Source organism: Sorex fumeus, unplaced genomic scaffold, assembly GCF_029834395.1.
Source record: "Sorex fumeus unplaced genomic scaffold, SorFum_2.1 ptg000021l, whole genome shotgun sequence".
Lineage (NCBI taxonomy): Eukaryota > Metazoa > Chordata > Mammalia > Eulipotyphla > Soricidae > Sorex > Sorex fumeus.
The window spans coordinates 6,412,971-6,435,212 of record NW_026606078.1 but is presented as its reverse complement, the minus strand read 5'-3'; positions in this window follow the sequence as shown (position 1 = coordinate 6,435,212).

Genomic DNA, 22,242 nt, shown 5'->3' with positions numbered 1-22,242 from the left:
GCCAAGGTTGACCTAAGTCTGAATTAAAATGGGAAGTCAACCTTGCCAGATGGAACAAAGCAGCTTTTAGAGTCTTTTGCTTATTGGGAATAATAATAAAATTTTTAAAATCCAGGGGATTTCTTTCAGTTATCTGTTATTAAATGCATAATCATCCATTGTCATCACACTTAATCTTCAATATAAACTGACCAGTTAAACCGAGATGTAGGAAGTCACCACTCCTGTAGTATTCAAGTTCAGGTCTAAGAATTGGCTGGGAGTGCAAGATTGTCAATGACTTAAGTCGGGCCACTTTTGTTATGCTTCTGTCCTATGCATTTTGTAGGATCATAGAGGACTACCCACATATTTTGGTTTGAAGGACTCAACTCCTTAGCCAAGTAGTTTTCACTACAGAAAGCTGATGTGCAGACAATTTGATTCCCATATTTTCCTGGAATGACTTCCTGGAATGAGACCTATTTTCTACAGTGATACCACTTTTCCTGGTAATTATGCCACTGCACCCAGGACTCTGACAAATATGAAAATGTCTGTTCAGTGCTGCAGCCCTCAGTGGAGGCCCTGATGTGCATGAAGCCACAGTAGTGCTTTTAAAAAATGGTGACACCGAGAAGCATGCTGAAAGTAGACTATAGACCAAACATGATTGCCACTCAATGCCTCTTTTGCAAACCACAACACCCAAAAGGAGAGAGAGAGAACAAAAGGGTATGCCCTGCCACAGAGGCAGGGTGGGATGGGGGGATGGGGGTGGGAGGGATACTGGGATCCGTGGTGGTGGGAAATGGGCACTGATGGAGGGATGGGTATTTGATCATTGTATAATTGAAACCCAAGCACAAAAATTTGTAAGTCTACAACTGTACCTCATGGTGTCTCACTACTAAAAATTTTTTAAATAAAAAATATGGAGCGATAGCACAGCGGTAGGGCGTTCGCCTTACAAGCGGCCAACATGGCCGACCCGAGTTCGATTCCTCCGCCCCTCTCGGAGAGCCCGGCAAGCTACCGAGAGTATTCGATATGCCAGACACAGTAACAACAAAGTCTCCAATGGAGACGTTACTGGGCCCGCTCGAGCAAATCGACGATCAACGGGAGGGCCTTTACCTTTACCTTTAATTTAAAAAAATGGTGACACCGGAGCTGGAGCGATAGCACAGAGGGTAGGGTATTTGCCTTGCACGTAGCCGACCTGGATTGAATTCCCAGCATCCCATATGGTCCCGAGCATCACCAGGAGTTAATTCCTGAGTGCAGAGCCAGGATTAAGCCCTGTGCATCTCCAGGTGTGACCCAAAAGCAAAAAACAAAAACAAAAAACCCAAAAAAATGATGACACCTTCTTCATCAATGCTTTAATAAAGAGGTGTCTCTGGTCCCTCTTGGGGCATAGAATTAGGGAATTGGTGGATGAGCAGTATACAATATATCCATTACAACATTCCTATTTTGTTGGATCCCTATTTCTACATTTTTCCAAAGAAATACTGGCATCTCAGCGTCTCCTGGTGTGGATCATCAGCTTTGGTACAAGCAGGCTAGCAAACAGAATACTTCCCTTCTCTAGGAGGCACCCTGAGCTCTTGGGAAGAAAACATCCTGTTCCTCCCTCCCCCGTTGAGCACCCTCAGACTTGAATTCCTCGTGTATTTCCAATGAGTTTGCCTAGATAAAGAACATACTTGTACAGCTTTTGTTTTTTAGTGTATTTTCCTCCAACCAGGTTTGACTTTATAACATGAGGGATATATTGGGTCTAGCTCTAGTTTGGATATGAAACACTTCTTAAGTAGTGAAGTAGATAAGGACATGGATTCCCCTGAAAAATGCCACTTCCTCAGCAAGAACAATAAAGGTGCTCCAGCCAGGGAGAACAGCTTCTTTACCCCAGTATAAGGGGGAACTTCCTGAGACAAGGACAGATTGTATGCAGTGCTCAATCTCAAATGATCCCATTTGCCGTTTCCTACTTCCATTCTTTCCAAAGAGCTCCTTAACTATTTAGGACAGACAAGAGAAGGTAGTCAACTAGATAGATGGTGTAGGTCAGGAACCCATAGAACCTCCCAATTAGTCGAGTTGCAGTTGAAAAAATAAAGATATTCTTTTAGTAGTCATTAAAGCCCTGGTTTCAGTCTATGGCTTGAGCTAGACCTTAAACCCCTGCCCATTCATTTCCTAAACTTTCTTTCCAGTAGTATCAACCACTGCAACCTATAGATATCATATTCTTGGTGCCCTTCTTAATGTTTTCTGGGAGCACTATATGTTTCCTAGCAACCTTAAGGTCAGTGAGAGCCTCAGTGTTCTGGGTGACCTTCACTATAAGTGGTCAAACTTGATGCTTTTTGCCATGATGGGTCTTAATACATTTGACTTCCAATTGCTCTTAGATCCAGACAGACCAGATTACCAATTTCACCCCTATCCCATACACACACACACACACACACACACACAAACACACACATGCTCAAGCAAACAACCACCCCATTTCCTGAAGATATGTTGCTGCCATTTTGGGTGTTAGATATGCTCAGGACACTTGGTTGCAAGCAACAGAATAAACCTAGGTTAACTTTTTAAGTGTTAATTTTATTTTTTAAATGTTCCACCTTCCTCTTTGGGGGGGTGTTGCTGTGATGAGCAGATGTAGTACATGCTGTGTTGTGGTACTCATACACTTGATTGTAGTGCTTGACAGCGTTTGTACACTTTAGTCACAGAGTTTGCATACACGAGTGCTGGGTATCACAGTTCTGCTTACCGTGCTCCTTCAGGGTCCATGTAGCACCCACACTTGTGCTCCTTGGGGATCACACTCCCAGAGGTGGTGCATATCTTCAGCAGGGGCCCACATTTTATTACGGTGCTCAGACACACCTTACCCTAAGGCGCTGGAGACTTTGTGTTCTGCTGTTGGTAGAGGAGCAGAGCTGTTGGGATTATGTTGGGTGCAAGTGGGTGGCACTCGTGATTTCAGACTTGTAAGGCAGGAATTTTTATGCCATGTACCCTGGGCCCTAGTGAGTTTTTTCAAAATCCTGGTTTCAAAGAGCAGAACTGGTCCTTACTAAAAAACTTGGTACTAGAGGGGATGCAGGGAGATAGGTCAGAGAAGGGACCATACAACAATGATAGAGGAAAATGGTCACTCTGGAAGAGGACTGGGTGCTTGGAAAGAGGTAAAGTGACATGCATGATACCCTCTCAGTATTGTAGACCACAGTGCTGGAAGAGGGGGCCTGGGGGAGGAAAAAAGGAAAAGAAGGAAAAATACCTGCCATAGAGGCAGGCTGTGGGGCAGGAGGGAAACTGAGGACTGTGGTGGAGAAAAATGGTCATTGGTGAAAGGACTGGTATTGAAACATACATGTGGAACTCAATCAAGAATAACTTTGTGGGGCTGGAACGATAGCACAGTGGGTAAGGCGTTTGCCTTGCACATGGCCAACCCGGGTTTGATTCCCAGCATCCCATATGGTCCCCCGAGCTCCACCAGGAGTGATTCCTGAGTGCAGAACCAGGAGTAACCCCTGAGCATCGCTGGGTGTGACCCAAAAAGCAAAAAAAAAAAAAAAACCCTTTATAATTAAAGATGACTCAATGATTTAATAAAATGAAAATTTCTATTAAAAACAGTTTGAGTGACATCCTGGTTTCTCTTCCCAGCCTTCTTTGTGCTTTTCTGTATCCAAAATTCCTTTATTTGGCTTTGTTTTTGTTTAGGGAGCCACACCCAGCTGTATGCAGGGCTTACTCCCCTGTTCTGTACTCAAGAGTTATTTCTGGTGGGAGTGACTCCTCAGGTGACAATATGAGGTGCCGGATTCAAATCTGGATTGGTCGCAGGCAAGGAAGTGCCCAAGCCTCTGTGCTATCTCTCTAGCCCTCCAAATTCCTTTTTTTAAGAGCCCCAGTCATGCTGGATTTGGACCAACCCTAATAAGCTCATCTTTTGCTATTACTACATGTGCTTGCTAGGCTTTTCTCCTAGTCCTGAACTCCCAGTTCTGAAAGAGCAGACAGATGTCCTGGTCCCCCCGCCCCCCGCCCCCCACACACACACCACTGCATTAGGTCTGCTGACCACAGCCACAAACCCACCCAGACCTCAGATTCAGGAAAACATGTCTGTCTGTATTTCCTTTCAGAGAACTAGGATTTCCAAAGTGGTAAAAAGCTCATTTCAAATCCTTGCTGTTATTTTCCTGGAAAGAGCATTTTTGGAATATGATTTGATATACTGTTAATTCCAGCTATAGGAATGTATGACACTTCAAAACAACAGACCCCACTATGATATTCACAGAAACTCCAAGAAGTGACCCACTAACCAGGAGGATCAATAAGAGGATCGCTTGCCTCTTAGATAATCAAAATAATTACATTTATATAAAAATGTCAACAGAGAAAGCTATTTTGGCAGTTTCACAGAATAATTGTTATTTTCTATTTTAAAGATTCGCCCTCGGAGTTGATATCAAGGATTTACAAGGTACTGGTTGAACTCCACAAGAAGAAAGCACCCAACCCCATCAAAAAATGGGGCGAGGAAATGAACAGAAACTTTCGCAAAGAAGAAATCCGAATGGCAAAAAGGCACATGAGAAAATGCTCTACATCATTAATCATCAGGGAGATGCAGATCAAAACAACAATGAGATATCATTTCACACCACAGAGACTGGCCCACATCCACAAGAACAAAAGCAGCTGGTGCTGGCGTGGTTGTGGCGAGAAAGGGACCCTCCTTCACTGCTGGTGGGAATGCCGACTGGTCCAACCCTTTTGGAAAACAGTATGGGCGATTCTCAAAAAATTAGAATTTGATCTCCCATTTGACCCAGCAATACCACTCCTGGGAATATATCCCAGAGAGGCAAAAAATATATAGTCGAAGTGACATCTGCAATTGTTTGTTCATTGCAGCACTCTTTACAATAGCCAGGATCTGGAAAAAACCTGAGTGCCCAAGAACAGATGACTGGTTAAAGAAACTTTGGTACATTTACACAATGGAGTACTATGTAGCTGTTAGAAAAGATGAAGTCATGAAATTTACATACAAGTGGTACTATATGGAAAGTATCATGTTAAGCGAAATGAGTCAGAAAGAGCGGGATAGACACAGAAAGATTGCATTCATCTGGGGAACATAAAGCAACAAAATGGGAGACTAACACCCAGGAGTGGCTGAGATTAGTACCAGGAATTTTGCTTCATGACTTGGAGGCCAGCCACACGTGCTAGGGGAAAAGGAAGCTCAGATAGAGAAAAGAGCACCAAATAAAGGGTGTTGTGAGGACCCTCCCAGGGTGGGAGAAGCATGCTGAAAGTAGACTATAGACCAAACATGATTACCACTCAATGCCTCTCTTGCAAAACACAGGCCCCAAAAGAAGAGAGAGAGAACAAGGGGGAATGCCCTGCCACAGAGGCAGGGTGGGATGGGGGGATGGGGGGATGGGAGGGATGCTGGGACCCGTGGCGGTGGAGGATGGGCGCTGGTGGAGGGATGGGTACTTGATCATTGTATAACTGAAACCCAAGCACAAAAATTTGTAAGTCTATAACTGTACCTCATGGTGTTTCACTAATAAAAAAAAAAAAGAAGAATAAAAAAAAAGTTGTCCTAGAGTAGAGTTCATGCCCAATTCAACCAGCCCAATCAATAGCTGAATAAATAGCAATATTCCTACATTAAAATAAAAAAATAAAAAAAAATAAAAAGTTGTCCTAGAATGGCAATTTGTGCTGTTGGTGCATCTTGAGATTATTCAGTGCTGAAAACACTCCTTTGGAAAAGCAGAAAAGAGCAGATGTATGGTATATCTACACAATGGAATTCTACACAGCTGTTAGGAAAGATGAAGTCATGAAATTTGCTAAGTGGATGGACACAGAGAGTATCATGCTAAGTGAAATGAGTCAGAAAGAAAAGGACAGACATAGAAGGAGTGCACTCATTTGTGGAATATAAAATAGCATAATATGAGACTAACTCCCAAGGACAGTAGAGACAAAGGCCAGGTAGATTGCTCCACAGTTGGAAGCCTGTCTCAAGAGCTGGGGCAGAAGGCAGCGGGGATAGAGAAAGGATCACTAAGTCAACGACAGTTGAAAGGATAGCTTGGGATGGGAGATGTGTGCTGAAAGTAGATAAAGAAACAAACATGATGGCCTCTGAGTATCTGTATTGCAAGCCATGTTGCCCCAAAGTAGAGAAAGAGTAAGAAGGAAATTGTCTGCCATAGAGGCAGGTGGTGGGGTTGGGGGTTGTGGGGGTGGGAGGGATACTGGGGATGTTGGTGGTGGAAAATGCACACTGGTGGAGGGATGAATGTTCGATCATTTTATGACTGAAATTCAATCATGAAAGCTTTGTAACTAAATCACTATAGTGATTCAATTTAAAAAAAAAAAAGCAGAAAAGGTGGTAACATCAAAATTAGGTGTGAAAAGTGAATATTTATCTAGGACAATGGCGAATGTGTAGCAGAAGTTGTCCAGAAATACCAATCACGAAATTCAGAATAGTAATAGGAATCATTTGTTTTTTTTAATTAACTTTTTTTTTTTTTTTGGTTCGAGGCCTCCTCCCCCTTGAGGCTCAGGATTTACTCCTGTCTCTGAGCTGAGGGATCACCCCTGGCAGGGCAGGGGCTGAGGATAGGTTTCAGGCAAGACAGGTGTCTTTATCTGCTGTCTTTCTGTCCCCTCTTTCACTTATTGTCTCAGGAAGCAATAAGGAAAAAGATGGGTATTCATACACCCTTTCCCCTAGAGTTTTGGGTTATATATCCATTTCCATATAAGAACAATCCTGCAATACAATTTTATATAATGAGAATAGAAAGGTCATTTTTTCCCCAGGTTTCCTCTCCCAGTTTTGCATGGTCCCCTAGGTAATGCTGTGTGTGGCCCCAAACAAATAAAATGTGGCCCCCAAATAAAGCTCTTTATTAGAGGCATACAGGGTTTCTGCTTCAAGCCACTGCGGTCACTCTTGCAGGCTTGTTGCCAGATTGGGAAGATGTCTGTGGACTTTCACTGACTGTGCAATGGGGCATCTCAGACTCGCCTGCACAGTGATTAGCCCCAGCAGTCTTTAAACTGGATACACATCATTACATAGTTTTTGTGACATTTATGTTGCAGGACAGCAAGAGCTTTTATGTCACCCTCAAACCACAAAAAGAAATACAATACCACAGCCTTCAGGGCTCAGGACTCAGCCACACCCAGAGCCTCATTTGTATCCTCCCTTGTGCGCTTCCCATAGAGACCCCTTTGTGTTCCAAAAGAGAAGAATGTTCCTGGGAGCGGCCTCTGTCTGTCTGCTTCCTTCCATCTAAAGGCCTGAAAGAGGGGGACAAAAAGGAGGCCAGGAAGGTGAGCCAAGGGACCCCCAAAAGCAGAGGTGGCCGGAGTAAGAAGGATTTGGCCTACAGAGGCCTGAATTTAGGCATATGCCCTGGGAACAGACCCTTTCAGAGAAGAAAATTTGAACTTGGTTCAAGACGGCCTAGAAGCAGAATTTAAACCAAGTGCTTACTACTCTCAAAGTGTGAAGTCAGCACCAGAGGTTAGAAGTAAGCAGGTTTGATGTCTTCTGTTGAATGGAGAATAAAAAAACTCATGCTTTCCATAATGAGGTGCCCAGGGCTGGAGCAATAGCACAGCAGGTAAAGCGTTTGCCTTGCACACGGACAACCTGGGTTCTATTCCCAGCATCCCATATGGTCCCCCAAGCACCGCCAGGAGTAATTCTTGAGTGAGCATCATCGCTGGGTGTGACCCAAAAAGCAAAAAAGGAAAAAACAAAGCAACCATAATGAGGTGCCCAGAGCAACAGAAATTTGTTTTTCCACACTCTGGGGCCTGGAAGTTCAAGATTATCCAAGAGCCAGAGACGTGTTTAAGGATGAGGTTGCTCTTCGTGGTGGGTAGATATGTGGGTACCCTGAAAGCTCTCTGGGGTCTCTTAAAAAGTCACTAAGTTCAGGGGCTAGAGAGGTAGTAGAGGGGTTAAGGCACTTGCCTGGAACAGACTCACCCTGGTTCCAATCCATGCCAGGAGTGATGACTGAGCACAGAGCAAGGAGTAAGCCCTGAGCACTGCTGTGTCACCTACCTCTCCCTGTCTTCCTTGCCCCCTCCACATGCTCCCACAGTCACTAAACTCTGCTCAGACTTTAAACTCAAAGATTTCCTCAAATACCATCATGTGAATCCGGCGTGGGAAAAGACCCAATTCATTGCATACCCCTGGCGCCAGGAGGGCAAGGAGGAAACCTGGGAATCACAGGGCTCAGGCGAGTAGGTAGGACGGTGTGGTAGGCAGTCTGTGGGCGAGTGAGTGGCTGCACTCCCCTGTCCACAGTTAGTGCCCAAAGCCACATAAAGGGCTGCGCTGCCTCACACTCGTCCCAGGGACCCAGCCGAGCTCCTGCATAGGGCGTCGACCCTGAGAGCTGACTCCGAGCCTGCAGCCTGATCTGTGCCGCCCAGCAGCAAGCTGAGAAGTTGGCAGACCAGGAGCTTGCTGGAGTATGAGGGCCCTGGAGAAGCAGGCGGGCAGGGGTCCTGTCCATCATGGAATTAACACAGCTGGCGCAGGAAATAGGTGGCCCTGCGCTTGGTCTGGGAAGAACACAGGCTGTGTCCACCCTAGGCCATGAACCCCCTGACAATGGTGAAAATGAGATGGAAGAAGGTATCAGAATATTTAGCGAGTGTTTGGAGGATCCTGGCTGGCACTGCTTTCGACTCTGCACAGGTGACATGCCCGCTGGTTGTGACTCCAGGACTGGGTGAGGGGTGCAGGTCCATTCGTTTCCTCCTGTCTGGCACCCCTGTGTAAGCGGAGTGGCACAGTGGCACAGGGCTCTGAGGAGCAGGACTGGGCTGTAGGGGCCCCAGCTCAGGGTTATGCTGTTGAGGTGGGGAAGGAATGAAGAAGAGTTAGATGCACTCCCAGGTCAGGCAGGAACTAGTTGATCAAATGAAGAAAGAGAAGCGGGATCTGGGATAGAAAAGCACTAACAGGTAAAGGGCTGGGGCAGAGCCCGTGCAGGCAAGTGGAGACCCCATTTGAGCCCAAGCCCTGGTGGCCCCAGAGCCTGGCAGGAAGGACCTGATTTTTTTTCTTTGTTTTGTTGTTTTAAATTATTTAATCTGCCAAATTTGGTTTTCCTTTTCAACTTGTTCTGGGAAATGGCTGAACTTTAGTTTTTCGTTTTTCTTTATTTATTGTTGTTTTTATTTATTTATTTATTTATTTATTTATTGAATCACAGTGAGAACAGTCACAAAGCCTTTCAGTTTAAGTCTCGGTCGGTCATACAATGATCAAACACCCGTCCCTTCACCAGTGCACATTTTCCACCACCAAGAACCCCAGTATACCCCCCCCACCCCCCACCTGTGTGGCAGATTTTCACTTTACTCTCTCTCTCTCTACGTTGATCACTTTCAATATTATGACAAAAGACCCACATTGTTATTTGTAATTTTCCCCAACATTCAAATCTGCCACAAAGACATCATTAGATAATTTGTTTTCTATTGCTGATCATGAAGAGCACATGATGTTGTGTGGCCACAATAGCAGCCACGTGAATTTGGATTTTTGATATTTTAGTAATAAACCTAGAGGGATTACTGCCAGAAGCCCCTGGGTTCCGAGATTGGTATGTGTGCCTCTGGGTTCATGGTCCGTTAGAAGCTGGAGGAAGAGTTTAAGGGTGGAACATGGAGCATTGTCATGGCAGGGAGCAGGGCCAATTCCACCCCCCATCAAAAGGCCTGATTTTTAAAACAAGAGAGAGCTGGGGGGTCGGAGAGCACAGAGCACTGTGCTGTGAGAGGGGAGAGCGAGAGAGTTTGGGGTATCCTAAGGTCACCACATGAGAAATGGGGTCAGAAGGGTCAGAGATGAAAAGAAAATTTCCTTGGGAAAGACTAAATAGGCAAAACGACCAATAGCACTCATTTTTATCTCTTTTTCTTTCCTTCTGTTTTACCATTTATATTGAGGTACTGGAATTTACAATACTGGTAGCTGTTCAGCTTTTTCTGCATCCGTCATTTTCACACCACACCCATCACTGAATGCCTGTGTTGTCATCATCTCCTTTTCCTTTTCCTGCTTCTTCCAGGGTGCCAAGGATTGAATCTGGGTCTGTCACATGTAAGGCAAGCACCCTACCTGTGGTACTGGGTAGCCCATAGAGCCCCAGAATCTGGTTCTTTCCATCAGTGTCTTAAGAGCCCTTCCCAATCTCAGTTCTATAGATAAAATTTAGAGTTCAGAAGATTTTGGTCATTTGTTGTTCCCTTACTATGTATCTTGATAGCCTACTTATGGGATGTGTGTATTTGTGTGTGTGTGTGTGTGTGTGTGTGTGTGTGTGTGTGTGCTAAACTTCTGAACTTCCACAAAAAAAAAGTGCCAGAGAAAGACACTTCTGGGCATAGAGTCTATTAATTCCTTGGATAACCTCATTATTTTATAAAACTATTCTCTCTGAAGAGGAGAAGGCTCAAAGAGGTCAGGGCCTCCCCCAGGGCACAGCTCCTGTGCCAGCTCTCAGCCATTCCCCAGTTGGCCTGTGACATAATCATCATCCACATCTACTGAGCCATGGTGAACCTCGGGCAGCCGGACTCAGCGGAACAGGTCACTTTCTGAACTGCAGCTTCCCTATCTGGCTGCTCTTCTCCACTTAATATGCAGCCAGAAGCTGAACTTCGGTCAGCCCAGCCTGAGTGGCAGGCAGGGCCTGCAGAGAACTGATTCTGTTCCTCTTTGCTAAGAGCTGCTAGGGCTGAGGATATCAATGAGGAGAGACTGAGAGCCAGCAAGCTTCTCCGCTGAGGACAGACAGAACAAGCAACACCAAGCAGGTCCTGAGAATTCAGAAGTCAGGCCTAGCCTTGAGGAACTCAAGATACAAACATACCTGCAATACACATGCCTACATACTCATGCACCTGCATGCACATACACACAGCCGCACACAAATGCATAGACACATTCATGCATATGAGCACACACATCATGCATCTGTACAGGTGTGAGAGAGGTGTACACACCTACATGAAATGCAAGTGCATGCACACATTCAGTGCATACATACAATAAGCACATACATGCACACACATATGCATAGACCTAGACATGCATGCACACACACATGACAGGGGACAGCTTCAAAGAGACCCAGTCTCCTGGTGGAAGCTCAATGTCTGAGGATCCCTGGGTGTTAGCAAGGTGAGAGTGACAACTCTGATTCGAGGCCTCTCTGGAGGCCGGTGGCAAAAGGCTAGCCCTGGAACATTCCTCCTGAGCTATTGCGGCCACAGGAAGAAGGAGGCTGGAGCCAGCCCATAGACGCACACTATCCTAGCTGCTGAGTGAGGAGCTTCACCTCAAGACCCCGAGTCAGTCGTATACTTCACTAAAGCTGAAACGGGAGAAGAGTTAGACAAGGAATCAAAGTCCAGAAAGCCTGGAGACGAGACTGGTTTGAGAGGTGTCAGGACAAAGGTGGGAGCCTGCGAGGTGCCAGGCTTTACACCAACTCATGGCTCATGACTCCCGGTGGCCAGGCCATGGCTGCTAGGGTCTGAAAGAGTTGAGTTGCCCTGCCAAGCACAGCAGGAGAGCCTGGGGTGGGCAGCACTCTCTTGCTCCTGCCCTCTAGCACCCCACTTTCTAGGAAGTCTTTCTCAGGTGGCTGGTGCATCTGTTTCCACAGGGTCTGATGCTAAGAACCAGAAACAAAGAAAAGTTCTCCAGTTTGTAATATGCTCATGAAGTGAGGGTTAAGCGGCGAGTATCAATTTGATAGGGCAGATAAATTCAAGTCCCATGCCGGGGGGCGGGGCAGGGGGGTATTCAAGCAATGCTTAGGAGCCTGAGTCCAATCAGGGTGATACTCAGCCAACTGTGCTGGGCAGTTGAATACTCAGACCCTGAAGAGCTAGGAGTTACCAGGGTCAGATCTGGTAGAGCTATAGCTGGGGTGAGGATGCTGAGGATCAAACTCGGGGGAGGGGGGGTCAAATTGATTATCTCTCCTTTTTTTTGGAAGGGGGTGAGCCACACCTGGAAGTTCATAGGACTTGTTCCTGGCTCTGTATCCAGGGATCTTTCCTGGAGGTGCTCAGGAGGACCATATAGGAAACCAGGATTGAATCCAGATTAACCAGATGCAAGGCAAGTACCACCTGACCCGTGGTACTATCTGTCATTGTCTCATAGTTTGGGAGCCTAAAGTCCAAGATCAAGGTAAGGTTGTACATTGCTCTATGGCTTACCAATGACATTCTCTATGTGCTCCACATAATCTTCCATTTATGTGTGTCTGAGCCCTAATTTCCCTTGGACTGAGGAGGGAGAATCCAAAGCAACGCTTAGGGGCCGGAGTCCACTTAGGGTGATACTCAATCAACTGCACTGGGCAGTTGAATATTCAGATATTGCTGGGGGGTCACCAGGGTCAGACCTGGCAGAGCTATAGTAGGGGTGAGGATGCTGGGGATTAAACTCAGGGCCTTACACATGTAAATCATGCATTGTGGCCTTTGGACTATCTTCTTGGCTTCCTAATCTCCTTTTAAAAGAAAATACAAGGGTCAGATTGGTCCACCCTAATGACCTCCTAATACCCTAATTCCTCTTGAGACCCTTTCTCTAAATACAATCATATTCCGATGGTCAGGCTTTCTACATATGAATCTCAGGGGGACCAGGTTCAACCCATAGCATGAGGATTAACAGTTGTAGGGGGTAAAAAATTTTTTGCTGCCATAAAATATATCTTTTTGGCAAAATGTTTATCTCGTTGGAGAAGCTGGGTGGTGGTTAAGTCTTCTTAGGGCTGGGGATGGGGCTCAGCTGTAGAGCATTTGCCTTGCATGTGAGAGGCCCTGGGCTCAATTCCCAGCACCACAAACTAACAAACAAAAGCCTTCCCAGGTAGCCTTCCCTCCTCACTTGCCTTCCCTTTCTCTTTCTTCCCCCAATCTTTGCCGTAGCTGAGATTTTTTTCAAATGCCACTAAAAACATGTGTGCAAGTTACTCAATTTTTCTGGTCTCTCTCTCAAGCACAAGAGGTAAGTGTGTTACTCTTTAACTCTGACATTTTCACTTTCTCTTATCTGTGTGCCAGCTGTTTGTTTGCTTGTTGGTCTGACAAGCCTCCGAGGAGGAGCCCAGAGGTATGGGATGATATCCTTTGTGCTTAGGCCCAGGCCATGGGCCCTTTGAGGTAAACTCTGGCTTTGGAGGTACTGCACACGATAATAAGTTCTCGTGCTCATTGGCTTCTGGCCTCATGCCAGTTATTGTCCTAAGAGCTTCTCATAAAATGAACTGATTTTATTCTTGTAGCAATCAATGAATTAAGATTTCCCAATAAACCCTGTGCTTCCTTTAAAAATTAAAAACAAAGCAAAGGTCCAGAGGAAGGAGTTGGTCTTGGAGTGAAGCAGGAATGATCCAGGCAAACTAGAACTGTGTGTAAAGAAATGTGTATCCATGTCATTTTGAAGATTTAATTGGCTTTGTTCAGCAATTCTTGATTGCCGGCCTGTGGAGCCGGCAAGAAGACAGCATGAGGCTTATATGAAATGGAAGGTTTATGGTGAGTGAGATGAGATTATCAGAAAAATAAAAGATTTTCAGGTAAAGTTGCCTTCTCTTAGGGGACAACAGAGGGTCTGACCAAGCAGAGGATCTCACTAATGCTGACAGGAAATTCCAGATGGACAGGTTTGAAATTCAGCTTTGGGGAGAGGCTGAAACTTGCAATTAGGTTAGGTATTAAGTCTTGGAGCTTGGCTTAAATAACTCCATTTTGGATCTGTTTCTTTTTTAATAATTGGATCATGTATTGCAATGGGCATGTACTTCTGCCCATTTTTAATGCATATTATAGAGTAAGATTCATTTTTGTCTATTTTTTATTAAAATATTACAAGAGATTCCTGTCCTGCCACAGAGGCAGGATGGGGTGGGAGGGTCGAGTGGGGGTGGTGGGAGGGATACTGGGATGATTGGTGGTGGAGAATGGGCACTGGTAGAGGGATGGCCACTCAATCATTGTATGACTGAAATGCAAGCAAGAAAGTTTGTAAGTCTGTAACTGTATCTCACGGTGATTCACTAATAAAAAATAAAAATAAAATAAAATAAAATAAAATATCACAAGATACTCCTAATCCTCCTTCCAATTTTGAGGAGTGGGGGAATGTTGTCACTAACATTATCAACAGGCAATTTTTGTCCTGGAGAGATGGTGCCAGAGTAGGGCACGTGCTTTGCACGTGGCAACCCCAATTTAATCCACAACAGCACCTGGAGTCTCCTGAGAACCACCAGGAGTGCGCTCTGAGCATGGAATCCCCGGGAATACCGCTGAGCGCTAAACTCAAACACATACATAAACACACACACACACACACACACACACACACACACACACACACACACACTAATTATTAACCAGAAGCAGGTATCCCAGAATTCAGTTCAGCACTGACACTTGGCACTTACAGATCAGTCAGATGCCAGGTGCTGGGTTCAGTCCGGCAGGATCATCTCCCTGCAAGGCTGTTCCTTACATTTCTGATTTACTGACCCTACAGCTGAGAGCCCCATGACTGCCTCCTTGAGTCATATTCATTTGCTACAATAACTCACAGAACTCAAAAGAAACGTTTTACTTACTAGGTCATTGGTTTATTACAAGAAGACATAACTCAGGAGATGTCAGATGGAAAAGATAAAACAGGGCAGACATTAGGGGAAAGGGTGCGGCGTTCCCATGCTCCCTTTTCCTGAATTTCCCTATGTTCACCAGCCAGGAAACTCTGTACCTCATTCTCCTAGGGGGTTTTCATAGAGGTCTCATTAAGCAGACATGACTGATGAGTTTATTGGCTATTGGAGATCAATTCAACTACACACCCCTCAGCTGCTCCTAAAGACTGAGGCTGAGACAGAACTGGAAGTGCCAACTCTCCAATCTCATGGTTGGCAATGAGCTCCCCCACCCTACCCTCAGAAGCTTTCAAAAAGTCACTTCCTTCACGTAACCAAAGGCACCTTTATCACTGTCAACGCTTAGGAAATTCCCAGGATTGGGGGAATTGTAGGCCAGAAACCCTGGGAAAAGTTTCTATTTACATAGATATATATATGTTATAAATTTGAATACATATTTCTTAGCACTGTAGCACTGTCTCCCTGTTGTTCATCAATTTGCTTGAGTGGGCACCAGTAACATCTCCATTGTTACTGTTTTTGGCATATTGAATACACCACAGGGAGCTTTCCAGGCTCTGCCATATGGGTGAGATACTCTTGGTAGCCAGGATATCCAAAAGGGATGGAGGAATCGAACCCAGGTTGGCCACGTGCAAAGCAAATGCCCTACCCCCTATGCTAGTAGTTTCTTACTATATATTTCTTACATAAATAAGTATATAGATCTATCTAAAATGAATATACAATATATTCTGATCATCTGGGTGATTTTCCTGTAAATCATGATACTACAAATATCTATTTATTCACCAAATTCATCCACCGGGATCTATTGAGATTTGCTCAGTATTGGGCACAAAGCAAAGTAGCTGGAAAACTCATAGGTATTATTAAGCACTGAGCCTATAAAGGAGAGACTTTTACATTTGTTTGTGTACGGACAAAAAATGCTGGAATGCTACAGAGGGAATTTAAGTAATGGTTAGCTTTGGGTGGGAACTACGCAGACAGTGTCAGATGAGTGAATGAAATTTTCACTGCATATCTTTTTTTTTCATATTTTTTTTTAGGGCCATACCCAGTGGTGCTCAAGTGTTAGTTCTAGCTCTGTGCTCCAGAATCATTCCTGGCAGTGCTCAGGTGACCATTATGTGGTGCCAGGGTTAAACTGAGGTCATATATGTGTGAAGCAATTGCTTTATCCACTTACTATATTTTGACATTTTATTTATTTTTAAATATTTATTTTAAGATTTTAAGCTCTCCTTAGGATATGGTGCTGCCAGCAGGTCAACCTGTACCTGTGGGGTGAGTGCATCAGCAGCCTGATTGTGCCTTCAGACTTCCTGATAACCAAAAATTGCAGTTGTGCCTTGGGCCAGACCCCAACAACTTGGGGCCAAGTTTACCAAGAAATTAAATGGACAAAAGTTAAGTACGTGGGAGTCATGCCCACAAACCACCTCAGGCTCAGCTATACAAGCTCATTTATTGGCCTTATTTCAGAGACTCATAAATCTCAAAAGAGATCGAAAACCGAAACCGCTGTTAGGGCTGGTGGCATGATGCAAGGCGGGTGAGCGGGCATGCCCTGCATGGCATATGCCAATAGTTCATTTCTCTGGAAAAGATAGAAACAAGGGCCAGATCCAGAGACACACAAAAGAATCTCCTAATGGAGCAACTTGTTGCAGAGATGCCTCTGGACTTTAAGCCAGGCTGACTTCACTGCGGTGTCTCAGACAGGAGCAAGGTTGTCCCTCCACCTGCCCCCTAAAAACCCCAGTGGCTGCCAACTTTCAGAACCCAATGAGAAGTGCAGGTAAGCAACAGCAAACTCCAGGCCTCAAGGGATAGGGAATCAGCTGGTATGTCTATCTCATCCTCCCAACCCCACTCCCGTGGGACCAAGGAGGTCACGCCCACAAATTGCCTCCAGCTGCTACTTAAGCTCCTTGGCAGCCATGATCCAGAGACACACAAAGGAATCTCTGAACTGAGCAACTCGCTGCAGATATTTCTCCAGACCCTAATGATCTGGAATTTGGGAGTTCCAATAGCCACTCTTGTGGCAGCACATCTTATGCTAACATAACAAGCAATACAAAAGAGAGTATGGGGGAGATAGTCTGCCATAGAGGCAGAGGCAGGGGGAGGGGTGAAATGGAGGGGGATACTGGTTTTCTTTTTTTGGTGGTGGTGGGAGATGTGCACTGGTGGAGGGTTGGGTGATCAATCATTGTATGACTGAAACTCAAACAGGAAAGCTTTGTAACTGTATCTCACTGTGATTAAAATAATAATAATACTGTAGCACTTTGCTCCCATTGTTCATCAATTTGTTTGAGAGAGCACCAGTAACACCTCCATTGTGAGACTTGTTGTTTTTGGCTTATCGAATACACCATGGGGAGCTTGCCAGGCTCTGCGGTGTGGGCAGGATACTCTCAGTAGTTTGCTGGGCTCTCCGAGAGGGACAGAAGAATCGAACTCCCGTCAGCTGCGTGCAAGGCAAATGCCCTGCCCGCTGTGCTATCGCTCTATCCCAATAATAATAATAATAATAATAATAATAATAATACTGTACTACTGTCCTCCTGTTGTTCATCGATTTGCTCTAGTGGGCCCAGTAACGTCTCCATTGGAGACTTTGTTGTTACTGTGTTTGGCATATCGAATACATCACAGGTGGCTTGCCAGGCTCTGCCGTGCAGGCGAGATACTCTCGGTAGCTTGCCGGGCTCTCTGAGAGGAAATAATAATAATAATGATGATGATGATAATAATATACAATTAGCATTCCAAATGGGCTGGAGCGATAGCACAGCAGTAGGGCGTTTGCCTTGCACACAGCCAACATGGCCGATCCGAGTTCGATTCCTCCGCCCCTCTCGGAGAGCCCAGCAAGCTACCGAGAGTATCTCGCCCGCATGGCAGAGCCTGGCAAGCTACCTGTGAGGTATTCGATATGCCAAACACAGTAACAACAAGTCTCATGATAGAGATGTTACTGGGCCCGCTCGAGCAAATTGATGAACAACGGGAGGACCATGACCATGACTGAGCATTCCAAATAAAAAAAAGTAATGTGGAGTTCATGCCCAATTCAATTAGCTTAATAAATGGCTGAATATATAGCAGTACTCCTACATTAAAAAAAAATAAAATATTTTAAGCTCTCCATCAATACATTGCTATGTTTTCCAGAGCTGCTTATGTTTTTTTTTATTGTCCAAATACAAAACATTTTAATAAACAATAAAACATCAAGAGGGCAAGACAATCCCTCTCCATCCAAGACAATAAGTATGGAACATAAGCTCTAGAAATAGTGGCCATATGCATGATGATCCTGAGACACAAGGCTACCTGACTTTATAAGCTTAAACTACAAATGGTGGCCTGGGGTTGTGGTCCAGTGGCAAAGCATGTGTTCGGTTTTGGTTTTTTTAATTGAATCACCTTGAGATAGCACAGTGGTAGGGCATTTGTCTTGCACGCAGCCAACATGGCTGACTCGAGTTCGATTCCTCCACCCCTCTCAGAGAGCCCGGCAAGCTACCGAGAGTATCTCGCCCCCACAGCAGAGCCTGGCAAGGTACTCGTGATGTATTCGATATGCCAAATACAGTAACAAGTCTCACAATGGAGACGTTACTGGGCCCACTTGAGGAAAACGATCAACAACAGGAGGACAGTAACAGTGACAGTGACACCTTGAGATATAGTTACGAAGTTGTTCATGATTGTTCAATGTTCCAACACCTGTCCTTCACCAGTGTACATTTCTCACCACCAATGTCCCCAGTTTCTCTCCCCCCCGCCCCCACCCGCCCACTATCTCTTTCCTTCTGGGCACTGGTTTACAATACAGGTATTGAAAGGTTATTATGTATATCTGTTTACCTACTTTCAGTATTCAGTTCTTGTCCAGAACGATCATTTTCAACTATCATTGTCACTGTGGGCCTTTCTCTGTCCTAACTGTCCTACCCCCCACCCCATACACACATACACATATGGTAAACTTCTACCCATGCACCATCTGGCCTTTTTCCTACTAATACTTGGGTATTTGTCTCATACTATGTTTTTTATATGCCACAAATGGGCACATCATTCTATGTCTGTCCCTCTCCTTCTGGCTCATTTCACTCAGCATGATTCTTTCCATGTCCATCCATTTATAAGCAAATTTCACAACTTCGTTTTTTTCTCAGTGGCTATGTATTCCATTGTGCAGATGTGTGATAGTTTCTTTATCCAACCATCTGTTCTTGGGCACTCAGGTGTTTTCCAGATTCTGGCTATTGTGAATGAATAGGGCAGAACACATGTCTTGATTGCCCGTAGCCTGGGTCTGATCCCCTACACAAGAAAAGAAAAGAAGAGAAGAAGATATGGGAAGAGAAAAAAGAAAAGGAAGAAAAGAAAGGAAAAGAAAAGCTAGGAAAAGAAAGGAAAGCATAGGAAAGGAGAGGGACGGGAATGGAAGGGAAGGAGAGGAAAGGGTAGGAAAGGAGAGGAAAGAAACAGCACATGTTTTGAGATTCTGGACTATAGGGAGGTGAGACGAGGATAGAGTTAGAGGTGCCGCAGGTGAGACTACAGGGAAGATTCTACGTTTAACTAAGGAGATTACATTTCAGCTTATCAATTCAGGTCCCACTTGTAGAGTTAGGGCAGGTTCTATTTCTCCAGTTAGAAAGATCACTCTGGTCAAAAGGGCAAGCCTAAGGCCAGGAAAACCAGCCAGATCATTCTTGCAACATTCCAAAAAGTGAGGATGAGTTTTTGAACCCAAGGGGGGGGGGGAGAGAGAGAGAGAAGAGGACTCATAGGAGGAGACCCAGGATTAAGTATGTTATAGATATCCGGGGGGAGAACATTTTAGAAGGAACAGGAAAACAGGATCTCTTCCGGGCACAGACTGGAAGTCAGACACGACCCGAAACTGCACACCGACAGGCCAGGTGGAGCCGGTTCCAAGCAGCCGTGGGCTGAAGCCAACCGAGTGTTGAGAAGAAAACAGGAAAGGGAGATGAGGTGAGAGAAATGGGCTTGTTTCCTTACCTGACCTTTCATAATCAGATCTTTATGAGATTGTTGATTCAAAGCTTCTCATGAGGGCAGATAAAACAAAGACCCGGATGACTGGGTGATAGGGACGTTGCACAATAGCGCCGAGGGGCTCATCCCAGCTGAGCTGTGCACTTAAAAATAGTGGAAATGAGTCCTCTTATATTTTACTACAGCTTTTATTCATTTGTTCATTACAAGGGCGTCTCGAAGTGGTGATGGGGTGAGCCTGGGGTTCGTCCCATGATGCTATGGGAAGAGAGGAGCCGCAGAACCACAAACGGCAATGTGGTGAAGAAGTCAGAAGGTGCTGGGCTAGAACTCAGGGCCTTGCATGTGCTTCAGCACTGGGTTATCTCCCAGCCCTGTGGAAGGGAGAGAGGGAGGGAGGGAGGGAGGGAGGGAGGGAAGGAGGGAGGGATGGAGGGAAGGAGGGAGGGTGAGCAGGAGGATGGAAGGAAGGAAGGAAGGAAGGAAGGATACTTAAATTATTTTTAAATTTAAATTTCAAAATTCCAAGACATCATATACTATTCATAATCAGCAATTTGTCTAATTTGTCTAATGTTGCCTTTCCGGCGGGCTGGAGCCATGGCACAGCGGTAGGGCGTTTGCCTTACAAGCGGCCAACATGGCCGACCCAAGTTCGATTCCTCCGCCCCTCTTGGAGAGCCTGGAAAGCTACCGAGAGTATCTCGCCCGCACGGCAGAGCCTGGCAAGCTACCCGTGACGTATTCGATATGCCAAACACAGTAACAAGTCTCATGATGGCGACGTTACTGGGCCCGCTCGAGCAAATCGATGAACAATGGGAGGACCGTGACCGTGACCGTGCCTTTTAGGCAGGTCTGAGTGTTGGGGGGAAATTCCAAATAATAATGATGGGACTGGTATCGAAATATTGAATGTAATCAAAGTAGAGGGAAAGTAATGTGGAAATTATCTGCCACACAGGTAGGAGTAGGGGTAGGATGGGGGGTTTTGGTGGTGGAAAATGTGCACTGGTAAAGGGATGGGTGTTTGATCATTATATGACTGAGACTTAAACCCAAAAGCTTTGTAACTGTTCTCAGAGTGATTCAATAAATAAATTTATTTTTTAAAATTTTTAATTTAAAAACCAGCTTAAAGAAAATGATAGCATTCCCCCCACCCCACCCCCCCGCCCCAGGACTTATTTCTGGCTCTATACTCACTCTACAATCACTCCTGCCCATGTTCAGGGAACCAGTGATCACAGTGATCAAACCCAGGTCAGCTGTGTGCAAGGCAAATGCCCTACCAGCTGCACTATCCCTCCAGCTCCAAAAAATGCTAGAATTCTCTGTGGGTCTTATTTTTTTGAAGACTTGGAGAGAGACACCTGGACTGGCCTTCAGCAGCAGAATGGACTGCAGTAAAACTGAATCACAGCAGGTGGAGATGTTGAGAAAGCACAGAAAGAAGGGTACTGGTTCACAGGTAACTCATCCTAAATCCAGTAAAGATGCAGGTGGCGCTGTCTGGGGGCAGACGTCACCTTATCTGAGGTGCCCAATAAACTATGGGCATAGACCGGGGCAGGGAGGCAGGAACACTGTGCTTCAGGCCGTCCTGAGCCCAGGGCTATGGGTGCTCTTCCCATATCAGGATTCTGGACCACAGTCAGTAATGAGATCCCAACACTATTCCTGTTCATGGAGAAGAATTTGGAAAACAGAAGAAAATAAACATCTGCTTGCTGCGTCACAGCCTGAACATACTGAGTTTTATCACATAACTCAAATAAATTTTTATTTAGCATAGTTATTGCTGGCAACCTGGAAAAATACACAAAGTAGGAAGAAGCAATGGCACATCCCCTGTATTCCCCTCATCTAGTATGTGCAAGTCCTCCGGCACCAACATAGAGTGCTTCTCTGAAAGTTCTGGCTACTATCTGTGGATCAGGCCAGGTGCCAAGCCTGGAGCGTGATCCCTTCCGGTTAGACTGAAATGCCATGTACAGAGGAAACGTGTAGGTGGGACCATTTCCATCCCTTGGTGGGCGGTAGACTCCCTTAGTAGCTCTCCGTTCTGAATGCAGGGAATGGGGCCACCACTGAAATAGCAATTGCTTCGCAGCCATCCCACTATGCAGTGAATTCCCTGGGTGCTATGCTGTCCACAGATTTCTTACTGCTCTCTCTCAGTCCCCATGTTTCCTCGGCTCACCTGGGTCTGTTCACCCTGAGCCAACTACAGTCTAAAGCGTTGCCTGAGGCACACTCCTGAAACTATGCTTCTGAATTCGCTTCATTCCCAAAACCATATCCTGAACTCGCCTCTCCCACAGCTGCTGCGGTGCTATGCTTGGTGGGCTCAGGAGCTGTCTCTACCCCGTCTGAGCTAATG